Source organism: Loxodonta africana, chromosome 13 (genome assembly GCF_030014295.1).
Source record: "Loxodonta africana isolate mLoxAfr1 chromosome 13, mLoxAfr1.hap2, whole genome shotgun sequence".
Lineage (NCBI taxonomy): Eukaryota > Metazoa > Chordata > Mammalia > Proboscidea > Elephantidae > Loxodonta > Loxodonta africana.
In genome coordinates this window covers 18746301-18768548 of record NC_087354.1, presented here as the reverse complement: position 1 = coordinate 18768548, position 22248 = coordinate 18746301, and the positions used below count along the sequence as shown (strand labels likewise).

General features: G+C 38.4%; 1 non-coding gene across 1 annotated transcript; it reads right to left on the bottom strand.

Moving 5' to 3' along the window:
- Positions 1–509: 509 nt before the first annotated feature.
- Positions 510–614, bottom strand: LOC111751641 (U6 spliceosomal RNA). Its single transcript, XR_002786763.2, has one exon. It is a non-coding gene; the product is annotated as a U6 spliceosomal RNA (small nuclear RNA).
- Positions 615–22248: the final 21634 nt, after the last annotated feature.

The window sequence follows — 22248 nt, the reverse complement described above, 5'->3', positions numbered from 1 at the left end:
CTCTATCCTCCCATCCCCCCTCCAGACAGGAGATGCCAACACAGTCTCAAGTGTTCACCTGATACAAGTAGCTCACTTCTCATCAGCATCTCTCTCCAACCCATTGTCCAGTCCAATCCATGTGTGATGAGTTGTATTCGGGAATGGTTCCTGTCCTGGGCCAACAGGAGGTTTGGGGACCATGACCGCCGAGATTCCTCTAGTCTCAGTCAGACCATTAAGTCTGGTCTTTTTGTGAGAATTTGGGGTCTGCATTCCACTGATCTCCTGCTCCCTCAGGGGTTCTCTGTTGTGCTCCCTGTCAGGGCAGTCATCGGTTGTGGCCGGGCACAAGCAATTCTTTTTTTAATGATATTTATTTTGTTGTTATTGTTGAGAGTAGACACAGCAAAACATACGCTGATTCCAGTTTCCACCTGTATCATTTGGTGACATTACTACATTCTTCAAGTTGTGCAACTATTCTCACCCTCTTTTTCGGAGTTATTCCTGCCTCATTCACATAGATTAAAAATATGGAACACTTCACTAATTTGTGTGTCGTCCTTGCACAGGGCAACGCTAATCTTCTGTGTAGCCTTCCAATTTAGTATATATGCTGCTGAAGTGAGCACAGGAGCAATTCTTTTAAAGCAATCCAAGGCGGGTAAGTTGTGGCGGCATCATAAAAGTTGAGTAACAAGTAATCACGATATAGAGAGATTGATGAAATGGCAACAAGACCAGGATTGCAGTAGGTAGTTACAGGTGTCAATGTTGCTATACCTGTTGAATTATAAAGACTGAATGAGATACACAAAACCCTAAACTGTGAATGGAAAAAATACTATTTAGACATATTTTCACACACACACACACATATATATCCTACGATAAGGGAGCTACTAATAACAGAGAAATGATTCAGAGCCTATAAAAACTGCCACTTTCCACTTGCCTGACACCATACTTAAAAGACAAAATAACGTCAGTGCTTCCTAAAGATCGCCCAGGTCTGGTAATCGCCAGAGACAATGTTCCAAAGATTCGGAGTCACAGGCCCAATGTGCTCCTTGAAATCCTGACTTGGTAGATGGAATGCCATTGGAAGGCCAGTATTCTTAGGAAGTTGTCTGAGTGATTCTGATGCACGGTTAGCTTCAACAATCCCGGGCCTTGCCACTTGCCTTCACACATTAAAAAAAAAACCAAACCAAAGCAAAAAACAAAAATCCAAGCGAAGTAGTTCAATAAGAAAGATAAGTAGTTGTGTTTAACAAAAGACTTTAGGTGGCTTAGAAAATCTAGTTCGGAAAATCTTCAGAGTAGCAGAGTAGTAATTTATATAGTGACCAGTGAAGGCAGGCTTGGTGTAATGTGTATGTATGAGTGACATAATTTATTTTGTTTTGATAACCTAGAACAAAACTGGTTGGCTTACTGCTTGGGTTAGCCATTTAATTTCATTGGCCCTCAGTTTCCTCATCTGTCAGGAAGAACAGCATAGTTTCTCTTCAGACACCTGCCAGCAATAGTTTAGAAATCAGGGATCAAATATTTTAAAAATGATAGAAAAACAGAGTACTGGCTATATTTATCTAGGCACTTGTAGGAAGAGATGATTTCTAGATGTGGTCTTAGTGTCCTACGGAGCAAATACCTCTAGTTTGAAGAGAGGATGCCTCAAAAAATAAACACACAAACACTCAGAGAGAAAGTAAGAATATTAACGTATATTGTGCACTAACTATATCCTAGGCACAATACTAAGCACACTGCATAAATTACTTAATTTTACTCTTCACACAAACCCTAAGAGGCTAGGTAGTTCTGTAAAATGAGAAGACTAAATTGTAGCAAGTTTCGGCTATGTTCCTAGGGACACACGCTGGTTAAGTGGAGAGCAGAAATTCAAACCAGGAGGGCTGACTCTGTGCTTCTGAATCTCATTATTTTTGCCCTCAAAAATACTTAAATTTGGCAATATGAATTGAATTCAATAGACACTACCCAGGGCATCCTTCAGATGATAATACTGTCTATTTTGAAGGGATGTCATAATTACTATTGTTTTTATGACTTTATTTAGATATAATTCACACACTGCACAGTTTACCAATTTTAGTGTACAATTCAATGGTTTTTGGCATATTCACAGATACGTGCAACCATCACCACAATCAACTTTAGGCCATTTTCATCATCTCAAAAAGAAATTGCATTCTTTAGCTATCAACCCCCTAGACCCCACTCTTCTCCCAATCCCCTAAGAAATCACTGATCTGTAGATTTCCCTATTTTGGACTTTCATATGAATGAAATTACATAGTTCTTGGTCTTTTGTAACTGACTTCTTTCACTTAGCGTAATGTTTTCAAGTTGTAGTGTGTATCAGCACTTCTTCCCTTTTTATGGGAGAATAATATTCAATTGTGTACATATACCATCTGTTGTTTACCCATTCATGTGTTTATGGACATTTGGACTATTTTCACCTTTAGGCTAGTATGAATAATTCTGCTATAAGCATTCAGGCACAAGATATTGTGCATAAATATGTTTTTATTTTTCTTGTGTGTATACCTAGGAGTGGAATTGTGGGTCCTATGGAAATTCTATGTTTAATCCTTTGAGAAGCTGCCAGACAGTTTCCCAAAGTGACTGCACCATATTAAATTCATGCAAGAAATAAAGGGTTCCAATTTCTCCACATTCTCATCAACACGTCTTGTTAACTGAGTTTTTTGATTCGAGCCATTTTGATTTGCATCTCCCTGATGACCGATAAAGTTGAGCATCTTTTTAAGTGCTTATTGGCAATTTGCATAACTTCCTTAGAAAAACATTTATTCAGATTTTTTTTTTTACCATTTTTTAAATAGGGTTATTTGTCATTTTATTACTAAGTTGAAAGAATTCTTTACATATTCTAGATACCAAGGTATCTAGAATACATATCAGATCCATGATTCGCAAATATTTTCTCCCATTGTGTGGGTTGTTTTTTACGTTCTTGATGGTGTTCTTTGAAGCATAAAAGTTTTTAACATGATTTTTTCTCTGTAATTTCTTCTTCCTTCTATCTTCTCTCTAATACCTCATCATAAAATAGCTGTGATAGATGATAAGGTTTGAGAAACATGCTTTGGTTTGAAACTTACCAACAGTTTCAAATACCAATCTTTTTAGGGTTCACCTTCCAGCCAAACGGCTTTTTAATTTTTTCCCCCTTGGAGACATATGACTTAGAGTACCAGGTGGTCAGATCGTGAATTTGTTAAAAGTTTGACAACTTTCTTTTTGATAATTATGTTGAAATTATGGCCTAAATGATTTAAGAAGTCAAGGCATTAAATAACTTGGACATCATTAAAGAGGAAAAACAAATTATTATTTAATTAGATGACTACTCTGTCTATTGTTACTTCATTTTCAAGTTCTTTAGAAATAGGCTCCCTGCTGTTTGTAGTTTCTGGCTATCTTTATTCCCCTCATTATTAATTCCTTTTTACCCCTCTCCCTGTTAATCAACCCTATTGCCATGTGTTTGAAAGCCCGGTTTGTTTGCACATTCCCTTTTGGATTCCAGGGTGACTGGTAGACCCAGGAGAAGGCTCAGCCAGTAGCCATGGTCAAGGGCATATCTTGTGAACACCATAACATTGTTTCATATACAGTTTATGCAACTGTTACCTTACAGGGTCAGAGTTCACTGAGAATTTCCATAAATCTGATGGGTAATGTGCCAAATGAGATTAGAGAGGGTTTCATGTGATCACGGTCAAATGAAAATATCTTATGCTAATTTCCCAGTATAGGCTTGAGGCAGGTAGTTAATATTTCTTTGTGAAGAGCTGGAGCCATACACAGAGAGGAAACACAAGCTGTTGTACAAATAAAAAGACGAAATGTGTGGAGCTTTTACTAGAGAAAAATGTAGTTGCTGGAATTTGCAGAATTTTGCTGCTAGGTTTGAGCCTTTTCCCTTATGTAGCCTATATTATCTGTTGATTCTCACCCTAATTGTTACCCTAAAAAATTTTTTCATTTAAATCAATTTTAAAGGTTGCACTTATATATTTAGATGTCAACATATTCTTTAAATTATCTTGTTGCAAAATAGAAGCCCAAGAAGGACAAAAGAGCATTAGCAAATGGAGGGCTGTTTATGGATTTAATCTCTAACTACTTATCTGTACACACGTTTTTCTTTTAAGCCTTGACCTGAGTCAACTCAATTCAGAAAAGTGCATTTTAAACCATCCATCTTGGACCTGATACAAAAACACTGGGTGTACTTATATTTGAAAATAAAACATTAATATTTTAAGGCAGCTGTAAGAAGAAGACTTAAGAAAACAGGCCTGTTAGCTATCCCTGGCCTTCTAGTCACCCAACACTGTTGAGAGCACAAAGCTAAGGTCTTATTTTAACTGAATACTCTCAAAAAATGGCCAGATATAAATACAGTTAAAAAAATAAATGCAAGAGATTGAAGCATATATCATTGGTGACCAGGAGCTGTGTTTGTTAGTATTACAGAAAATTCATTTCAATTTAATTTAACATGTGTTCATTGGCCACCTACCCTGTTGTTCACATGACATCTGGGATTACTGATGTCAAGAAGAATCAGAGGGTTTCCACAGAAAGTTTGTAAAATCTCATTAAGTGGACAAGGTCTTCCTGAGAAACAAGTAGAAAACACAGAGGATGACACATAATCGAATGGTAAAATGGTAAACACAGGCACGACTACTAGAGATCATAACCAGGTGGAATGGGTGGAGCTTGGTGGACCTGGGGAATGAACTACTAGGATGGCTTTGGAAGAAAGGGTAGAATTTAGGTAAAAAGAGCAGAAAAATGAGAGTACTTTGTGTGGAAAGACTAGCATGAAGTGGTGAGGTGAGTAGACCTGGTTTGTTCATGTATATGTGAGCTGAGTAGGAGAGGGATCATAGGAGGCAGAGGGTTCCAGTTCTTGTCATGGCTCTGACACTTCCAATCTGTAAAAACATGAAAAAGTTAGTTAACCTATTTCCTGGTCAGTAACATGAGAATGAGAGCAGTGTCTCCAAGGTCCTACCCAGCTCTAAAACTCAGTGGGCTTTGTAGCTTAGTGATTCCAATTTTGGGTCTGGCATCAAAGAGCACTGAGTTCCAGGCCTGGCTTTACTAACTATAAGAGCACATTTCCTAACCCCTCGAAGCCTCAGATACTCATCTATTAAATGGTGACAATAATGGCACAGGGGTGGATGAAAAAAGTGCATATGCCTGGCATAGAGTAAGTGTTTAGACCAGAGTCCTGATTATGCAAATTAATAAAGAATTATTCATATAGAAGAAGTTGGATAGTAGATACTGAGCTTTGTAGGTTGAGTGAGATAGAGTTTTGTAAAGATCTTGCTTGCCAGTATTTGGAATCTGGCATTTATCCAATCGGTAATGAAGGATCATGATGGATTTGCAGTAGAAAGTGCAAAAACCGAAAGTGAGGTTTTAAGAGGATTAGTTTCGAGGCATTGTCTCTACACTTGGATTGGACCTGGGGGAAAATAAAGCTATAGGAGAACTCTAGACGTGATGTATTAGAGGTGGGGTATGGTACTGAAGAGCAAGGTTTTGCTAGGAAAGACACGGCAAAGAGAGAATTTGGTGACTCCATGGATGGCAGGAAGAAATCACATACTATTCTGAGCCTTTGTAGCCAGGATGGTGATGGTGGAAGGCATATAGATAACGGCCTTATTGATGTCTATTTAATGAATAAACAAGTTTCCCCGGAGTACATTCTGACTCATGGTGACCCAATACGTGTCAGAGTAGAACTGTGCTTCATAGGGTTTTCAGTGGTTGGTTTTTCAGAACTAGATCCCCAGGCCTTTCTTCCAAGGCACCTCTGGGTGGATTCAAACCTCCAATCTTTTGGTTAGAAAAAGAAAATTAGCCATTGAAAACCCTGTAGAGCAGAGCTCGATTTTGACATATATGGCAGACCACACATTAGAATTGACTAGATGGAAATTTTTTTTAAATGAATACATAGCATAAATTAACACACACAAAGGTTTTTTAGGGAAGAGCTTAAATGGAGGAGAATAATGACATCAGACAGGCCAAGCAAACAATGATCAAAAAAGAGCAGGAGTAGAAATATAAATTTCTGACAAAATAGACTTTGAAGTAAAATCCACCACAAAGGATAAGGAAGGACACAATATAATGATTAAAGGGTCAATATACCACGAGGACATAATCATAACAAATATTTACGCACCCAACGACAGGGCTTCAAACTACATAAAACTCCAACAGCATTGAAAAGAGAGATAAACAGTTCCACAATAATAGTAGGAGATTCAACACACCACTTTGGTGAAGGACAGAACGCCCAGAAAGAAGCTCAATAAAGACACACACACACAAAAAAAGGAAGATCTAAATGCCACAATCAACCTACTTGACCTCACGGATATATATAGAACACTCCACCCAACAGCAGCCCAGCATACTTTCTTTTCCAATACACATGAAACATTCTCCAGAATAGACCACGTACTAGGCCCTAAAGAAAGCCTTAGCAGAATCCAAAACACCAAAATATTACAAAGCATCTTTTCTGACCATAAAGCCATGAAAGTAGAAATCGATAACAGACAAAGCAAAGAAAAAAAGTCAAACACATGGAAACCAAACAACATCTTGTTCAAAAACTACTGGGTTGTAGAAGAAATTAAGGATGGAATAAAGAAACTCAGAGAATCAAATGAGAATGAAAACACATCCTACCAGAACCTTTGGGACACAGCAAAAGCATGCTCAGAAGTCAATTTATAGTAATAAATGCACACATGCAAAAAGAAGAAAGGGCCAAAATCAAAGCATCAACCCTACAACTCAAACAATAGAAAGAGAGCAGCAACAGAAGCTCTTGTGCATCAGAAGAAAGCAAATAATAAAAATTAGAGCAGAATTAAATGAAATAGAGAACATAAAAACAATTGAAAGAGTTAAGACCAAAAGCTGGCTCTTTGAAAAGATCAACAAAATGGATAAACCATTGGCCAAAGTGACAAAAGGAAAACAGGAGAGGAAGCAAATAACCTGAATAAGAAATGAGATGGGCAATATCACAACAGACCCAACTGAAACAAAAAGAGTCATAACAGAATACTATGAAAAATTTCACTCTAACAAATTTCTAGAAATGTGCAACCTACCTAAACTAACACAAACAGAGGTAGAACCACTAAATAAACCTATAACAAAACAAGAGATTGAAAAGGTAATAAAAAAACTCCCAACAAAAAAAAGCCCTGGCCAGACAGCTTCACTGGAGAAATCTACCAAACTTTCAGAAAAGAGTTAACACCACTAGTACTAAAGGTATTTCAGGGCATAGGAAAGGATGGAATACTTCCAAACTCATTCTATGTAGCCACCATAACCCTCATACCAAAACCAAGTAAAGACACCACAAAAAAAGAAAATTGCAGGGGAATATCCCTCATGAGCTTAGATGAAAAAATCCTCAAAAAAATTCTAGCTGATAGAACTCAACAACATATCACAAAAATAATCCACCATGACCAAGTGGGATTCATACCAGGTATGCAAGGATGGTTCAACATTAGAAAAACAGACAGTGTAATCCATCACATAAATAAAAGACAAGAACCACATGATCTTATCAATGGATGCAGAAAAGGTATTTAACAAAGTCCAACACCCATTTATGATAAAAACTCTCAGCAAAATAGGAATAGAAGGGAAATTCCTCAACACAATAAAGGACATTTATACAAAGCAAACAGCCAACATCATCCTAAGTGGAGAGAGTCTGAAAGCATTCCCCTTGAAAACAGGGACCAGACAAAGATGTCCTTTATCACCACTCTTATTCAATACTGTGCTGGAGGTCCTAGCCAGAGCAATTAGGCTAGAAAAAGAAATAAATGGCATCTAAGTTGGTAAGGAGGAAGTAAAATATCTCTATTTGCAGATGATATGATCTTACACAGAGAAAATCCCTAAGAACCCACCAGAAAACTACTGAAACCAGTAGATGATTTCAGCAAAGTATCAGGATAGAAGATAAACACAAAAAAATCAGTTGGATTTCTGTACACCAACAAATAGAAAGTCGAAGAGGAAATCACCAAATCAATACCATTTACAATAGCCCCTAAGAAGATAAAGCACTTAGGAATAAATCTAACCAGAGACGTAAAAGGCCTATACAAAGAAAACTACAAGACACTACTGCAAGAAACCAAAAGAGACATGCATAAGTGGAAAAACATTCCTTGCTCACGGATAGGAAGACTCAACATTGTGAAACTGTCTGTTCTACACGAATTGATCCATAGAAATAATACAATCCCGATCTAAATTCCAATAGCGTTTTTCTAATGAGGAGGAGAAAGAAATCACCAACTTTATATGGAAAGAGAAGAGGCCCCAGATAAGTAAAGCATTACTGAAGAAGAAGAACAAAATGGGAGGCCTCACACTACTTGATTTTAGAACCTATTAGACCACCAAGGTAGTCAAAACAGCCTGATACTGGTACAACAACAGATACATAGGCCAATAGAACAGAATTGAGAATCCAAACATAAATTCTTCCACTTATGAGCAGCTGATATTTGACCAAGGCCCAAAGTCCATTAGTAGGGTAAAAGACAGTCTCTTTAACAAATGGTGCAGGTATAACTGGATATCCACCTGCAAAAAAAAGAAACAAAACCTATACTTCACACCATATACAAAAACTAACTCGAAACGGATCAAAGACCTAGGTATAAAATCTAAACCGATAAAGATCATGGAAGAAAAAATTGGGATAGTGCTAGAAGCCCTAATCCATGGCATATACAGTATACATAGCATTACTAACAATGCACAAACACCAGAAGAGAAACCAGATAACTAGGTGCTCCTAAAAATCAAACACTTATGCTCATTCAAAGACTTTCCCAAAAAAGTAAAAAAGACAACCTACAGACTGGGAAAGAAATTTTGGCTATGACAAATCTGATCAGTATCTAATCTCTAGAATCTGCAAGATACTGCAAAACCTCAACAATGAAAAGACAAATAATCTAATGAAAACATGGGCAAAGGATATGAACAGGCACTTCACCTAAGAAGACATTCAGGGGGCTAACAGATACATGAGGAAATGCTCATGATCATTAGCCATTAGAGAAATGCAAATCAAAACTACAATGAGACACCATCTCACCCCAACAAGGCTGGCATTAATCCAAAACCCACAAAATAGCAAATGTTGGAGAGGTCGTGGAGAGACTGGACCACTTACACCCTGCTGGTGGGAATGTGAAATGGTATAACCACTTTGGAAATCGATTTGGCACTTCCTTAAAAGGAATACAGCTTCAGGTTATACTGGAGCAGGTTGGGATATGCTGTAGCAGCTCAGGAAAAGTTCTCATTTCCTTTAAGGCTCAGGTGTCTTATAGACACTGGAAACCATGGGGTCCCTGGTACAATGGAAAGTTAGTATATCATTACCGAGCAATAGACATTTATATATTTTTTAATAGGGTGCTGAAAAATGTACTAATATATGATCCTCTTTAGGACAGAGATATAGTTTCTTAAGGCCTAAAAAATGCTCTAGAAAGGATAACTTTACAAACTGCTGCAGGGAAATGGGAATGTGACAAATATTTAGCTAATTTGAGCAAGGAGGTCATCGAAATTGGGGTCTAAATAGGTTTTTACTTAGTTTTTCTTTTTTATGTCTTGGAACGTGAGCTTCTTGTGTGAGGACTTAGATCAATGGTCCTGGTTGAACTTTTTTGTGCTGAATTTGGTTCATTTGACTTCCTGTGTAAAGAAGCTTTGAAGTGGAATTACCTTTAGAAACTGTTGTGCTCTGGCTATATTCATAGACCACATTAACCAACAACGATCAAATGTTTTACTATTTTGATCATAAAATCACAACCCATTTCTTCCTCTCCTTTTGTCTCCTCTCTTTTCCCTACTTAATGATGTAATAATGAGCAACACACTGTGCTACATGTTATTGTGGAGAGTAGGCAAACGAATAAGCACAAACTCAAGAAACTTGGAATGTTTCCAGGAAGAAATGTACATAAATGTATAATACAAGGTAGAAAGTAAGTATTCTTTAAAAGAAGAGTGAGAGAAGTGTGGTTGAAGAGGAGGGGGGAGTTTGTTGTTGCTGTTTTTCTAAGCTCAGGCTAAGAAAAGACTTCAGGCATAATAATTAAACTCCTTATATTTACGGAAGGCTTTCAGATTTGCAAGGAGTCCCTGGGTAGTACAAACAGTTAAAGTGCTCAGCTCCTAACCAAAAGGTTGAAAGTTTGAGTCCGCCTAGAGGCACCTTGGAAGAAATGCCTGGGGACCTACTTCTGAAAAATCAGCCATGGAAAACCCTATGGAGCACAGTTCCCCTCTTTCACATATGGAGTCATTGTGAGTCAGAGCTGACTAGTTTAATTTGTTTTCAGATTTGCAAAGCATTTGGATTGACAGGGGCCTTGAGAAATTGATTGAATATTCATGTTGTTAGGTGCCCTCAAGTCTGTTTTGACTCATAGCAACCCCGTGTGACAAAAATCCCCCATAGGGATTTCTAGGCTGTAAACTTTATGGAAGTATATTGCCAGGTCTCTCTTCCTTGGAGCTATTGGATGGGTTCGAACTGCCAACCTTTCAGTTAGCTGCCGAGAACTTAATCATTGTGCCACCAGGATTCCTTTCAATGTCAATGGACAAGGACATTCCAGACCAGGCAAAGAGCAAGAACGAAGGGTATTTCTTATTACAGTATCAAAAGTTAGGATTAAGGCTGGAAAAGAAAGTGGATCATCACAGAGGACTTGTATGTGATGCTGGGATATTTAGATATTGTAAAGTGGTCACTGATGAGTCTCTGAAGAAATTAGGCAATTGTTTAGGCAATGCAGGATGAATTAGCGAGTGAAGCCTTAACACTATGGCAGAGGTCTAGGTAGGTAAGGGGTAATAATAGCTGTGTGAGAATCATTTTTAAAAGAATAGGAGTAAAGAACAAAAATTGGTTACAGTGACACCTTCCATGTCCAGACCCAAACCAAAAACCAATCCTGTTGCTGTCAAGTCAATTCCGACTCATAGTGACCCTCTAGGACAGAACAGAACTGCCCCATAGGGTTTCCAAGGAACAGCTGGTTGATTCGAACTGTCGATCTTTTGGTTAGCAGTCGAGCTCTTAACCACTGCCTCACCCGGGCTCCCCTTCTATGTCCAGAACTTATTAATGACAGACTTCAATTCTCTGAAAGCAGGAAGCTAAATTTAGTGTAATTTAGTGTAATGCAACAATACATGTGAATATTCTAAAAATTAGTTTTTTTTTTTTTTTTAAATATGATTTGTTATAAATCTTCTCATGGTCTGTCTCAGAACCTAGATGTCTTAGTTTAGATACAACTGTGACCAGTTTGGTAATCTGGTTTGCCAGCTCAGTAAAGTAAAAACAGCAATTTAGGAAGTGGAGGGAAGGTATAGAAGGACTAGATGATAGTTGGCAAGCCAAGAAAAAAGGCTTGGAAGTTGAAGCGTGGCATCTACTGAGAACCTATTAGGCTCCAGGTATTGTGGGAAAAACTCCACACACATGACCTTGTTTAATTCTAGTGGGTCTCTTGTCTGCCCAGCATCTGAACCTACTCTTCTTTTGAAGGTATCTTTGTGCTGCGGGTTTTGGGAATTGAAGCCCTGCCTCCCACTAAGAATGCTGAAAGAATGGTCCTTTTCTTTCCCCAGCCCCCATAGCCAGGTGGCCTTCAAATGTGTAAGCAGTAATGCAAAGGCAGAGAGACAATTAGACATTGTTTCGATGTCAGCGGGGACAGTTGTGGCAGTGAAGGTCTGATGTGGTTCCCAGTGAGGTCTGCTAACGGAAAGCCTGCAGCATGGCTTCTGCTGTCTTCTCTGTTGCCCAGCCTCTTGGTTCCTGCTCATTTTCCTTGTCTAGTTATCATATTTTCCTTCAATTCTATGAGTTACCTGGTATCTTTTCATTTATTTTCCACTCTCATTAGCCAGAGCCCCTTTCTCTCTCGCTCTTTTTTTTTTGCAGCTAAGTACTGACTAGCACAAATGCCCATAACAACCGTGAGAAGCAGATTTCGTTATGTTCATCTTTATAGAGGAAGAAACAGAAATTTAGGGATTAAGCAACTTGTCCAATGTCACAGAGCTAGAGAGTACCAGAGCTAGTGTCCCATATAATTAACTAATTAATTTTTTTTTTTGCCTTGGCCGTTATATAAGGGGTAAATAGCCCTGAAACTTTAAAACTCCTGAGGTCATCATTACAGTACTTCATAAATAAGCAAATAGGGATTCACTGACCTTGAGATATTGTTGAATAATACTATCCTTTTTTTTTTAAAGATGAAGTTTTGTAATATAACTGTTAAACAACACAAGTAAAACATTTTGAAGTAAGTAAACAACAATTGCATTTAAAGATGAATTATTTGGACTCTTAAAGGTAAATTCTTCAGTTACCTGGAAAATTCACTTATGTGGAACATCTTGAAGAAAGAAATGCAAAATTTTCATATAATCAATGAATCCAAAACCAAACCCACTGCCATTGAGTTGATTCTGACTCATAGCGACCCTGTAGGACAGAGTAGAACTGCCCCATAGGGTTTCCAAGGAGTGCCTGGCAGATTCAAACTGCTGACCTCCTGGTTAGCAGCCATAGCACTTAACCAGTACGCCACCAGGGTTTCCTAATCAATGAAAGATAAAAGAAATCCCCCAACTCATGCATTTCTTAAGATAGGGGCACTTTGAGGCATGCTAGACCCTTTCCTGAAGCCTGAGCCTGTTCTGGTTAGAGGGTGGAACATCTGATGCATCGGCCAAGAAGAGACTGGCAAGCATGGGGGAGAGAGGAGGGAAGGGGCTCCTGCCATCTCCTGCCTCTGCTTTGGCGGCCCTAGGAGAAGCATGTGTGTCATGTTCTTGAAACCCTCAGATGGTGATTATGACCGATTACACCAGATGCCATGTTCCCTAATCATATCACTTGCGTTCCTACAAACAGCGGTGACAAGGGTTTGAAGGGAGAAGATCACAGCTGTCTAAAGAAAAGAAAAAATCGGATAAAGCAGACAGTGTTTGCAGCCCCGAGATCACACACCAGCCTGGGAAGGAAGCTTGAATGGGTGGGGTTTTGCACTCTGTCTCACCCAGCTTAACCCTCACCCTTTCACTTGGATCCAAAACCTGTTAGCTGCATAATGATGGAAGTTATACAGGTGTGGGCTGTACAGCAAGGTTTATTTATTAGCTGGTGCTCACTGTTCTGTGAAGTGAACATTGTCGTTCTGGTAAATTTGGAGCTTGTCACTGCCAGAATCCAAACAGCTCTTGTGAATCAAAGAAAAGATTGATTCACAAACACTCCCCCCACCCCCCCGCCCCAGACTTCTGTGAAGCTCTAAGCTTAAGACCCCACCTCTCTATTCTGCCACTCCGTTTTTAATCTGCCTTCAAAGAGAAAGCCAACTGTCTTGAATTAAACACAAGACAGTTCTTGAAGTCATGTGTGATGAAAGTGATTAAATAATTAATTCAAACAAAGGTGACTTTCGAGTCAGGTTGGAGGTCAGGGAAAAAAAAAGGCTTGATTTAAAGCAGCATGCTATGGAAAAAAAAAATTAATATGCTATGAAATTACTATGCTGGAGACGGTTAACCTGTCTCCCTTGCTTCCTCAGCTCCAGGCACATTGGCCTCTTGCTGTTCCTTGAACAGACCAAGGCTATTTTTTTTTCTTGCCTCAGAGTCTTTGGACTCTCTCTTTCCTTTGTTGGAAGGCCTGTCTCCTTGATATTTATCTGGGCCACTCCTCTCAGGCAGGGAGGTCTCTGTTCAACCATAAACTCCCCGAAGAGACATTCCCTGACCACTCTGTCCATAATCGTGCCCTCCCCCCGCCACCTGTACTTTCTTCTTATGGCGCTATTGAAGGTCCTTCTGTGACGCAAATGATTTTCGCTCAACTGCTAACCTAAATGTTGGTGGTTGGAACCCACCCAGTCGCATTGCAGAAGAAAAACCTCGTGATCTGGTTCCATAAAGATTATAGCCAAGAAAACCCTCTGTAACACGTGGGGCCTCCATGAGTCAGAATTGACAAGATGGTAGTGAGTTTATAGCACATATTACTGCCTGATCAAAAAATATATTTTATATTACTGCCTGATCTTCTGTCATATATTAATTTTTTGTTTTATTGTTAGTTTCTCTCACCTCCATGAAGACAGGGCATGTTATCTGTTTTGTTCCCAGCACCTAGAACAGGCCCAGGCTCAGAGTAGAAAGCAAGAAACAGTTGTTCCACGAATGAATGAATGAATGATCTCCAAAGTTTAAATGCTTCAACATTTTCTAAGGTCAAAATTAGCTCTGAGAATACTTAGACAATGAAAGACCTAGTGGTGCGGTGGATAATTGTTCAGTTGCTAATCAAAAAGGTCAGCAGCTCTAATCCACCAGCCACTCCTTGGAAACCCTATGGGACAGTTCTACTCTGTCCTATAGGGTTACTATGAGTCAGAATCGACTTAACGCCAATGGGTTTAGACACACTTGTAAGACACAAAACCTACCCCTTAGAAATTTAAATTTAGATTCATGTACAAACTGTGAATTCTTATAAAAACAGGACTAAAGCAAAACTAATGCATCCAACTGGCTTCTTTCTCCCCTTTAAAACAAACCATTGGTCTTTTGAGACTCCATCTCCAAAGAGTCAAGACATGTTTATGAGAAGGCATGCATGGCTTCCATTTCGTGATGAAATATATCCAAAGAGGAGCATGCCTCCCCTCTGTGCTTTGCTTTGTGAGTATACCTGGTTTATAGCAAGTCATCTGAAGTAGACAGGCCTTGATCCACTATTGTGAGTATAAGTGACAGTCAACCCGATGGAGAATAAATTATGCATGTGAGCCTGGCTATATCCAGCTGTCTAGACGCACTGAATACAATTGTTTGGTAAGTCCTTGACTCTTCACTTGTCCAAAGCAGCAAGTGTATAAGTGGGTTTTTACCGGTAATTATTTTGAACATCTCAATAGTCTTTTCTAATCTCTGCTATTTCCAGACAACCTGTTAGATTTTTTTCCAAGAGCCCAATCCAGATGATAAAACTTACATTCCCAAATTTCCCTTAAATCAGATATTCTGACCAGTTAGATAGTGCTGAGTTATAGAACAAGAGACCATTCCTTCTTCCCTTAATGAAGTCATCCAAGTGATATTTTATTCATGACATTAAACAGTAGAACAAGCACAGAAAAGCACAGATAAAACAGCAATTATTCATATGCAGAAATTATCTGCTCATAGAAAAAAGAAAATATAGCTCAGTTGGATATTTTAGAGCCACCGTCATAATGTGAATAGTCTTGAGTGGAAGATATTCTGGGCCAATGGGAGGAAGAAGTTTAAACCAGGCAATAAAAATTCAGGTGTGGGTTGAGAGGTTTCAACATGGAGAAGGTTAGAGTCAGAGCAGAAGAAAAAAAAAGAAAAGTCTAGCGTTGTTGTCATGGTCGGTGAGGAGGAATGGGGGGCAGTTCACAGGAATAGTCCTGGTCATCAGAGCACCAATTGCCGTCAAGTTGATCTCTGCTGTTAGCAACCGTATGAGTGTCAGAGTAGAACTGTGCTCCATAGAGTTTTCAACAGCTAATTTTTCAAAAGTAGCTCACCAGGCCTTTCTTCCAAGATGCCTTTGGGTGCATTTGAACCTCCAACCTTTTGGTTAGCAGTGGAATACTTAAGCACTTGTACCATCCAGGGACTCTAGCCTTAGGAGTAAAACCAAATCAAACCTACTGCTGTCGAGTTGATTCCGACTAATAGGGACCCTACTGAACAGAGTAGAACTTCTCTACAGGGTTTCCAAGGCGTACCTGGTGGACTCAAACTGCCGACCTTTTGGTTAGCAGGCGTAGCTCTTAACTACCACACATCACCAGTGTTTCCACATAGCCGTCAGAGTAGAGGTGAGGAAAAGCCAGGCCTGGAGTTAGAGCCCCAGGTACCAGGAGGATGTTGGACACGAAGCTCTCATCCTGAAGAGCAAACCAAGGAAACCAAGACAGGGAGTTGGTCACATCATACAACCAGCGTGGGGTGAGGTTGGAATGTGTGACAAACTCTGGCTCATAGAAACCTTTGGCTCTGGACAGTGGAATAATTTCAGACCATAATAGCTGTTAAACCCCGTTGCCATTGAGTTGATTCCCATTCATAGCAACACTATAGGGCAGAGTAGAACTGCCCTATAGGATTTCCAAGGAGCGGTGGGTGGATTCGAACTATCAACCTTTTGATTAGCAGCCAAGCTGTCGAGGCCCCTATATGTCAAAGCAAAAGCACTGCCTATATAGATTAACTCTATTAATCAAAACAGACTATTTAAATTGGATCCGGAGGTAATTATTTCCTGTAATGTCTTGAAATTTTCAATAAACATTTGTGATTTTTTTTTTAAGTGTAGGACAATATATAATATTAAATAATTAGGGTTAGGCATTGTGCCATGGTTATATCTACAAACACAAGAGAATAATTAAAAATTTCAAGGCCAATGAATAAGCTTCGTTTTTAAGTCTTCTGTCTTCAGGAGAATTTCAAATGAAAACAGCGAGGTTGGAAGAAACTGGATGAATGTTATGATATATAGACGCATAATTGCTGTCAATGTAAGTAATGTGGCTTTGTTGAATAAAAAAAGATGATTGCTTAGGGTTTTCCAAAACCCTCTAAAATTGCTTCTATACCACATGTAACCACATGTGGTATAAATAAAATGTGAGTCAAAGGAATGAGGAAAGATAAACATATAATTAAAAACAGCTCAGTAGATACTTGGGCTCATTCGTTTTCAATGATGGCATCTGCAGTTTATGGAGCGGCTATAGACCCGCAATATATCGGCATTGACTACATGCCATAAAACACATCAATGCAGCCCGGGCCCAAATTATTATACACAAACAATAAATCCATCCCATTAACAGGATAAATATGATAACCGTTGATAATGTTGGAAAGTGGCAGAATGTGATCGTTAAGTAAATAGTTATGCTTTCTTAAGAAGCAAAGATTACTCTGGCTTTTAGTGACTCCCATGTCTTTGGCTCTGTTATCTTTATTTTGAATTAAAAGAGAGATTGTGGCCTTGAAAGCATCTATGCTGATTATTGTTTGTGAGTCTAATAAAAGGCATTGGTCCAACCATTTATTTGTGAAAAAGAAATCTTCATATGTTGAAGGTCAGTTTTAGTTGAAATAATATAATAAGCAAAAGTCAAGGTTCCTTTGCCATTAAAATTGCTCATGGAGCAAATCTCTGGTATTCTACGCTTAACCTTGAATCTTGTCCTGTATGTTGTAAGAAAAATAGTAAATGCATGTCACAATATGTTGACAGAGTCACCATGGCTTTCATTTTTTTTTGGTCTAGGAAACACTTATTCGAACAGACGGAAAATTTCTTCTCAAAGATTATTAAATGAAATAGTTTGATAACAGATAACTAAATATGGATTGAAAGCTAATTTTTCATCAACAATAGTCTCATTTGTCCTCTAAGAAATGTAACTTTTTTTTTTTTTTCAGTATGGTTTACGGCAGGGGCTAGACTTGATAAGTGTTTTGGGGTAGATACATATTGTTAGGCAAACTCATTTCATATATTATTGCTGTTTAAAAACATGTAGCTGTCATATTCTTCTGGGTACAAAGTTAATTGTGCACTATACTGTACAGGAGGAGGAAGCAAACAAGTAGATAAAAAATATCAAAAGCTTATCTTACTTTTGATAATTGGTACATTAACCCTCAAGGATGTTGTTGTTGTTAGGTGCCGTCGAGTCGGTTCCGACTCACAGCAACCCTATGCACAACAGAATGAAACACTGCCCGGTCCTGAGCCATCCTTACAATCCTTGGTATGCTTGAGCTCATTGTTGCAGCCACTGTGTCAATCCACCTTCTTGACAACTTCAATCTTTTCTCCATTTATCACGATGTTGCTCATTGGTCCAGTTGTGAGGATTTTTGTTTTCTTTGTGTTGAGGTGTAACCCATACTGAAGGCTGTGGTCTTTGATCTTCATTAGTAAGTGCTTCAAGTCCTCTTCACTTTCAGCAAGCAAGGTTGTGTCATCTGCATAACGCAGGTTGTTAATGAGTCTTCTTCCAATCCTAATGCCCCGTTCTTCTTCATATAGTCCAGCTTCTCGGATTATTTGCTCAGCATACAGATTGAATAGGTATGGTGAAAGAATACAACCCTGACGCACACCTTTCCTGACTTTAAGCCAATCAGTATCCCCTTGTTCTGTACGAACAACTGCCTCTTGGTCTATGTAAAGATTCCTCATGAGCACAATTAAGTGTTCTGGAATTCCCGTTCTTCACAATCAAAATGAGGAGAAACAGCTGCAAACATCCATTAATAATCAGAACCTGGAATGTAAGAAGTATGAATCTAGGAAAATTGGAAATCATCAAAAATGAAATGGAACACATAAACATTGATATCCTAGGCATTAGTGAGCTGAAATGGACTGGTATTGGCCATTTTGAATCGGACATTCATACAGTCTACTACGCTGGGAACGACAACTTAAAGAGAAAAGGTGTTGCATTCATCGTCAAAAAGAATGTTTCAAGATGTATCCTGAAGTATAACAGTGTCAATGATAGGATAATATCCATATGCCTACAAGGTAGACCAGTTAATATGACTATTATTCAAATTTATGCACCAACCACTAGAGCCAAAGATGAAGAAATAGAAGATTTTTTATCAGCTGCTGCAGTCTGAAATTGATCGAACATGCAATCAAGATGCATTGATAATTACTGGTGTTTGGAATGCGAAAGTTGGAAACAAAGAAGAAGGATCAGTAGTTGGAAAATATGGCCTTGGTGATAGAAACAATGCCGGAGATCAAATGATAGAATTTTGCAAGACTAATGACTTCTTCATTGCAAATACCTTCTTTCACCAACATAAATGGTGATTATACACATGGACCTTGCCAGATGTGACACACAGAAATCAAATTAACTACATCTGTGGAAAGAGAGGATGGAAAAGCTCAATAACATCAGTCAGAACAAGGCCAGGGGCCGACTGTGGAACAGACCATCAATTGCTCTTGCAAGTTCAAGCTGAAACTGAAGAAAATCAGAGCAAGTCCAGGAGAGCCAAAATATGACCTTGAGTGTATCCTACCTGAATTTAGAGACCATCTGAAGAACAGATTTGGCTCATTGAACACTAGTGACTGAAGACCTGACAAGTCGTGGAATGACATCAAGGACAGCATACATGAAGAAAGCAAGAGGTCATTGAAGAGACAGGAAAGAAGGAAAAGACCAAGACGGGTGTCAGAGGAGACGCTGAAACTTGCTCTCGAATGTCGAGCAGCTAAAGCAAGAGGAAGAATTGATGAAGTAAAAGAACTGAAGATTTCAAAGGGCGTCTTGAGAAGACAAAGTATTATAATGACATGTGTAAAGAGCTGGAGATGGAAAACCAAAAGGGAAGAACACGCTCGGCATTTCTCAAGCTGAAAGCACTGAAGAAAAAATTCAAGCCTCGAGTTGCAATAGTGAAGGATTCCATGGGGAAAATATTAAACGATGCAGGAAGCATCAAAAAAAGGTGGAAGGAATACACAGAGTCATTATACCAAAAAGAATTAGTCGATGTTCAACCATTTCAAGAGGTGGTATATGAGCAGGAACCAATGGTACTGAAGGAAGAAGTCCAAGCTGCTCTGAAGTCATTGGCGAAAAACAAGGCTCCAGGAATTGATGGAATATCAACCGAGATGTTTCAACAAACAGATGTAGCGCTGGAGGTGCTCACTTGTCTATGCCAAGAAATATGGAAGACAGCTTCCTGGCCAACTGACTGGAAGAGATCCATATTTATGCCTATTCCCAAGAAAGGTGATCCAACTGAATGTGGAAATTATAGAACAATATCATTAATATTGCACAGAAGCAACATTTTTCTGAAGATCATTCAAAAATGGCTGCAGCAGTATATCGACAGGGAACTGCCAGAAATTCAGGCCAGTTTCAGAAGAGGATGTGGAACCAGGGATATCACTGCTGATGTCAGATGGATCCTGGCTGAAAGTAGAGAATACCAGAAGGATGTTTACCTGTGTTTTAGTTACTATGCAAAGGCATTCCACTGTGTAGATCATAACAAACTATGGATAACATTGCGAATAATGGGAATCCCTCAAGGATAAAAAAAAAAGGATAAAAAGGTTTAATTCGAAATGTATGTGAACGTGTGTGTGTGTGTGCGTGCATATGTGCATGTGTGTATAATTTCTCTTGGAAGACTATCAACTTTGAGATATAATTTCCATATAATAAAATTCACCAATTTTTAAGAGATAACTTGATGTGTTTTGACAAATGCGTGCAGTCATGTAACCACCACCACAATTACGAGGTAGAAGAGCAAACATTGCCTCATGCTCCCATGTCTTTAATCTCCTCTTCTTGCATGTGGCAATCACTGATATCTTCTTCTGTCACTACAGTTTTGCCTTTTCTAGAATTTCTTATAAATGGATAATAGATTATATCATCTTTTGTGCATGAGTTTTCATTTAGTGTAATCCTTTTGAGGTTATTCCGTGATATTGCATGTATTGGTAAAGTTTTTTTTTTTTTTTTTTTTTTTGCTGAGTCATATTTCATTGCCTGGAAGAACCTCAGATTATTTATCCATTCACCAGTTGATGGATACTTGTATTGTTTCTGGAATCCTGTTGGCGCAGTGGTTAAGAGCATGGCTGCTAGCCAAAAGGTTGGCAGTTCAACTCCACCAAACCGCTCCTTGGGAACCCTATGGGGCAGTTCTACTTTGTTCTATAGAGTTACTGTGAGTTGGAATCAACTTGATGGGAGTGGGGTTGGTTGGGTTTTGTATTGTTCCCAGTTTTTGGGTACTACATATGAAATTTCTTTGAACATTTGAATACCAGTACTTGTGTGGAAATATGTTTTCATTTCTGTTGGGTAAGTACCTAAAAGTGTGATTGCACTTTTTCAAAGTGGCTGAATAATTTTATGCTTCCACAGCAACACATATTTTCAGTTGTCCCACATTCTTGTCATCACTTGGTATTGTTAGTCTTTTTAATGTAGACTTTTTTTTTTTAAATGGGTAAGTAGTGGTATCTTAGTTTTAATTTGCATTTCCCTCATGATTAATGATGAACATCTCACATCATTTGCTTATTTGCCATTCATTTACCTTCTTCAGTGAAGTGTCTGTTCAAATCTTTTGCATATTTTTAATCAAATTTTTATTCATTATTACTGAGTTGCAAATGTCCTTAATATATTTTGGATAAAGTTTTTTTTTTTTTAGATATATGTTTTGAAAATACTTCCTCCTAGTTTATGGCTTGCATTTTCAGTTTTTCAAAATAGTCTTTTGAAGAAAAATATTAAAAAAAATTTTGTTTGTGGATTTTTTTTTCATTTCTTTTGTTTTTGTAGATTTTTTTTCCTTTATTTTGATGAGTAGGTTTGTTAACTTTCTTTGTGATTACCTTGGAATTTACCCTTATCTTCCTAGGTTTGAAACAGGCTATTATTACTTGGTATCACCTTGCTTCCTCTCCATTAGAAAGTTCTATACTTGAATTGTTTATTCCCTCTTTTATTGTTCTGACATTGTTGTCATTTACAGACTAACCTCTCTGATTCCTTGTTGCAAATCTTTTGGTTTTGAATAGTCCTTGAGAGTTCATTTCCTAGGTTGGTATCTGGCTGGTGCTATCTTAAATCCCAGATTCAGGCTTTTTTCTGATGTTGCTTGTTCTCAAACCAAAGGACTCCCTTTAATAACTCTTATAAGTTTGGCTTGTTTTTTTTTTTTTTTACATATTTCCTTAATTTCTGTTTATCTGGAAAAGACCTACTTTCAATAACATATTTGAGTAAGAGTTTTGCAAGATATCTTGACTGGTAATTTTTTTCTTTCAGCGTTTTATATATGTCATCCCATTGCCTTCTTGCCTTCATGGTTTCTGCCGAGTAATCAGAGGTTAGTCTTGTTGTTTCCCCTTTGTATGTGACTTATTGTTTTTCTCAAGCTGCTCTCAGGATTCTTTCTTTCCGTATAGTTTTAGTG